Genomic DNA, 5,454 nt, shown 5'->3' on the forward strand with positions numbered 1-5,454 from the left:
CCTTATCATTGAGCAAGATTATCTTCTTTCCATGTATACTGCTTCTATCAAATACAGTTATTCAAACATGGTTTCATCCTTTAAAAGGAGTGCTTTTCAAAGGCAGGATCAGTGCTCTTTTCTTGCTTTCTATCTCCAGTACCTAGTGTGGTATCCCATATATATTCAGTGCCTAATAACATTGTTGACTAACTGGTTAGAGTTCAATGTGATCTTTGCTGACTAAATATAAGAGGTAGCATTTTACAAATTCAAACAACTCCAAGGTGCCACCTTACACTTAGCAGACGGTCCAATATAGGGGCAAAAGAAAGTGATAAATGTTGGAGGAGATGTGGCAAAATTGGGACATTAATACACTGCTGGTGAAGTTGTGAATTGGTCCAACCATGCTCAAGGACAATTTGGAACTATGTGCAAAGGGTCTTAAAAGAATGCCTGCCCTTTGATCCAGCCATACCATTAATGGTTTTGTACCCCAAAGAGATAATAAGGAAAAAGACTTGTACAAAAATATTTATAGCTGTGCTCTTTGTGGTGGCAAAAAGTTGGAAAATGAGAGAATGTCCTTTGATTGGGGAATGGCTGAACAAATTGTGGTATCTAATGGTGATGGAATACTATTGTGCTGAAAAGAGTGATGAACTGGAGGAATTCCATGTGGACTGGAAAGACCTCCAGGAACTGATGCAGAGTGAAAGGAGCAGAACCAGGAGAACATTGTACATAGAGACTGATACATTATGGCACAATCAAATGTAATAGACTTTCTACTAGCAGCAATGCAATGACCCAGGACAATCCAAAGGAATTTGTGAGAAAGAACGCTATCGACCTCCAGAGAAAGAACTGTAGAGATGGAAATGTATTAGAAAAATATGTGATTGATCACATAATGTGATAGGGGTATGATTGGGATTTTGATGTTAAAAGATCACACCACTGCAGATACGAATAACACAGAAATAGGTTTTGAACAATGATACATGTATAACTCAGTGGAACTGCTTGTCAAATTTTGGAGGGGGGAGGAAAAGGGATGGGATCATGAATCATGTAACTATGGAAAAATATTCTAAAGAAAAAAAAGAAGCCTTTTAGAGACTTAAATTCCATTGCTTCTGCAAGATCACTTACTGAATTGTAAATAAAATTTCCATCAATGTGAAAGAAAGATAAGAACATCTCTTCTATCCTCACTCTACCAGATGGAATTTTAAAGGTCACCTTACCTAGCCAGAATGTACCAGTCAGTTTAGCTGCTCCTCTTCCTCCTCCATTACTCAATCATTAAACATTTAATAAGTACTTATTATTTTCTAGGTACTGTACAGAGCACTGGGGATGCCAGCAAAAAAAGGTAAAAAAACAGTCCCTGCCATCTCAGAGCTCATAATTCTAATGGAATTGATGACTCTTCCCTTTCCTTTTCTTCTTTCCCTTTCCTATCATCTTATTTTCCTCAGGATCCTCTTCTCCTGAATTTCACACATAATTGTCATTATCACCTTACTTATCTGTGTCATGGCTGGGGAATTGGAAGATGAGGGAAAGGGGAAAAGATAAGGCAGATCCTGTGCATTCTCATTCCAGGATCACTGGGGCTGGGTGATGGAATTGTGTCCAGATCATGTCTGTGTTCCTCCTAGCATCTAGCCTACTGTGCTATCTATACAATAAGTGCTTAACACATCTCAAATTTGAGTTAGTTGAGTAGACAATTATCACAGCAGTAAAATAAAGCAGCTCTATCTAGAAATGGGAACATTTCAGTCAAATATAATGGGTTCATCTCTGGCTTCCTGAGAATATGACAAGTCTTAATTAATGAGTGTAGCTGTATCACTTTGCATTAGATTATTTTTCCCTCCAGAGTTGCCAAACTACTACTATTAACAATGAGATAGCAGGTATCTTCAAAAGATTCCAGTGTTTCTCCAATGCAAAAACATAAAATTCCAAACACAAGCCTATTTGTGTAACTATCAGAATCAAGTACTCCCTAAAAGAGACATGCCTTAAAGTCTAATTTCAAAAGCAATTTAAAGTCTGGAGATTCCTATGATTAGAATGGACTGGACTGTGCCTTGAAGCTAAAGAGCACCCTACCCTATCTTTACCTCAATCTCCCTCCTCTGCAAATGCATAAATGTAAAAAAAAATCATCCTATTCAGCTTGAGTGCAATCCACTGAGCAGATGACAAATCCCTCCAACACAATTCCCTCTTCGAAATGCTCCATTTCTAAAGAAAAGTGACAATGAGAAGCCATTTAACCCCAGCCTCCTGAGATCATTCAAGGTACAATGTACATGCATTTCCAATTGACAATAGAAAATAGATTCAGACTTTTCACTATTGTCCTGCATCTCTCCCATTGTGGTATGCATTCCAAAGTTACCTGCTCTTGTTCTTGCCATTATTATAGCACTTCTTTCTAAATATCTAAAAAGAACAAAAAGTCATAATATGGGTATCACATCTCCAAACACTTCATGTAGTTTCATTTCTTAGGTGCTCATATGCATAAAGGAAAGACACGAATTGATTAACACCAACAACAACATGGCCAAAAATTTGATTAAGCATTTAGATGTGTGATACTTCATCAGACAAGAGTATCAACGGGCTCTCTGATTAATGTGCCACAGAGGTCTCAAACACCGGAAAAGGAATTTATTTTCCTTAGTCAGTCTGAAAATTGGTTCTCTTTGAGTTATCACCTTAACTAGATCATACAAAATATCAAAAAGTGAATGTAATGGTAAAAACTGCTCACAGAAAGAGGGATTTTTTTTTGCATTAACAGAGTGTTATTATTATCATTATCATCATCAATTTCAACAACAATGACGACAATAATATGTTCGGTTTGGCATCCTTTACATATTATTATGACCCAAGCAGATGCTTACCATGCCTTCTTTTAGTACTGATTAGCTCACACAATAATTTGGTGGGAGAACACAACCAATGGGAGCAGCTGGGTGGCTCAGTGGATTAAGAGTCAGACCTAGAGAAAGGAGGTCCTGGGTTCAAATCTGGATCATGCACTTCCTAGCTGTGTGACTCTGGGCAAGTCACTTAATCCCCACTGCCTAGCCCCATGTTGGTGAACCTATGTCAAGTGTGCTAGAGATCGCTCCCTTCCCCCTCTCCACATGTGTTCTGAGGACGTTTCTCATATGACCCACCCTCTGCCCAGTAACCCATTGGGAGTGCTTCCTCCCTCCCCTGTCTGGGAAAAGGGGGCAGTTCACATGCTGTGTGAGGGTTGAAGTTTGGGCACTCAGTCTCTAAAACGTTTGCCATCACCAGCTTAGCCCTTACTGCTCTTCTACCTTGGAACCAATATACAGTATTAATTCTAAGACGGAAGATAAGGGTTTTAAAAATAAAAGAAAATATAATCATCTCATTTTTTTTGAAAATGAAAAACTTTCGGTTCTGATTACTGTTAAATCTTTGAGCTGATTTTCTTGGAAGACTAAAAATATATAGTTATTAGTCACTCATTTTTGTTCCCTGCTCTAAATAATAAGGGGAACATAGTGCCAAAGAACAAGTTTCTCCAAAGTTATAGAAAATAAACATTATTTTTCAACTTGTAAAATATCTAGCATTTCTCTTCCTTCACAGTAAAATGGAAGGAAAAAGAAAGGTTGAAGACATCAGTAAAAAACAGAAATGGGTCTTATGTGGATATCAAACTTGGGGGGGGGATAATGAGGCTCATGAGAACATAAAGAGTCCCATCTTGGGTCAGACCAATAGTCTGTCCAGTTTGGTACTCCATCTGTAATAGGGGACAGATTTGGGCAAGATGGAGTATTTGTCTTCCACTAGATTACCCTCTAAGTCCAGAGAAGTACATGAAAGAAAGGCAGCATAACATAGAAAAAAAGAATGTGGTACCTGGAGTCAAGAAAAGTGGGTTCCAGTATCAAAGTCAAAGACTCTTTGACTATAAGAAAAAATCTTTCCGGTGGATTTAAATTCTACCTCTGTGAAATGGGACCTTTGTAAACCTTTTAAAATGCTAGAGAAAATCACTTCTCAGCCTTTTGGCTAAGATCAAGTGTAGTAAAATGCTAGAGAAATGGTGGGTTTTATATATAAATATATATATATATATATATATATATACACACACACACACACACACACATATTTGTTTATTTGTTTATTTATTTATTTGTTCATTTATTTATTTATTTATTTATTTGTTTGTTTGTTTTAGTCTGAACAACCTCTAGGGCAGGGGTCGGCAAGGTATGGCTCTTTATGCAGGAGCCATAAAGTCAACTGTGGCACAGTAACTAACAGTTTACACATGATGTGGTGTGTCACGTGATACGTCACGTGATCCTATCTTCTAAGATAGAAGCTCCCTCATTGATATTGCCATGTGATACAAATCCTGGTCTTTAGTTCGGCTTGGTAGGTGTGCTGTGTGTTCCTCCTTCTGCCCTCCTTTTACTCTTTCCACACCTGTTACTGACATCTTGGGGTTCTGTCTAGTGATTGATCACTTTTGTCCACATTCTCTACCCCTCTGCCTCTGATTTACATGGCTTTATCTCATTGCATTCATGGGGTCTGCACTCCCTATTTGTGGGACTGTTATTGTATTTAACTTTTCTACCTTCTCTTAAAGGGGAACTATAGTCAGATTACATCTTTACATATGCTTCATTAGTGAGAAGCATTTCTCCCCAGTAGTTGTTTCATTTGATACAGAATGATTGAGTAGGCAGCACTGATAAACACCTGTACCAGGAAATGTGTGTGATGTGTCCTGGCCAGTTTTCCATGAAAAGGTACCCTCCTCCCCCACTACTTACTAATGCCTGCACACCAGTCATATTATTTTCTGTAATCTCCTGGTCTCCTACTTAATTTATGTGGCCAAATGGCTTAACCAGCAGGCCGGCAGCTCTTTCTTCTCCTGTTGCCTGACTTGAGAGAGGGAGAGGAAAAAACATTCTTTCCTGAATTTTTCTCTCTTTATTTCAGCAATTTTCTTAGTGTAAAGGAGTTTTATATGTATGCGTACAATTATATCAGTACTGAAGTGCCCCATTAAGTCTTGTTTTTTGATTAATAATCAAAATAATTTTCATTAATAATCAGCAAAATCATGCAGCACCAAAAGTCACATTAATGTACTTTATTCATCATTGGTTAGCACATTATAACATTATTAAAAATAGTTCAGAAACTTATTGTACTTTAAAAGTGTTGTTCTTACTTAAAATGCACATATTTACTTGTATTCAGTGTTAAACATATTGTACGGCTCTCACGAAATTACATTTTAAAAAATGTGGCTTTATGGTTCTCACAGCCAGAAAGGTTGCAGACCCCCACTCTAGGGATTACAAATTCCCTGATTAGCACTTGCATATATTTGTCCTTCAGATTTCAAAGACTTCTATGGTAGCCCTTGAGACA

General features: G+C 37.7%; 1 pseudogene; it reads left to right on the forward strand.

Moving 5' to 3' along the window:
* Positions 1-4,048: 4,048 nt before the first annotated feature.
* LOC123243530 lies at positions 4,049-4,158 on the forward strand (annotated as a pseudogene).
* Positions 4,159-5,454: the final 1,296 nt, after the last annotated feature.

Source organism: Gracilinanus agilis, chromosome 3 (assembly GCF_016433145.1).
Source record: "Gracilinanus agilis isolate LMUSP501 chromosome 3, AgileGrace, whole genome shotgun sequence".
Taxonomy (NCBI): domain Eukaryota; kingdom Metazoa; phylum Chordata; class Mammalia; order Didelphimorphia; family Didelphidae; genus Gracilinanus; species Gracilinanus agilis.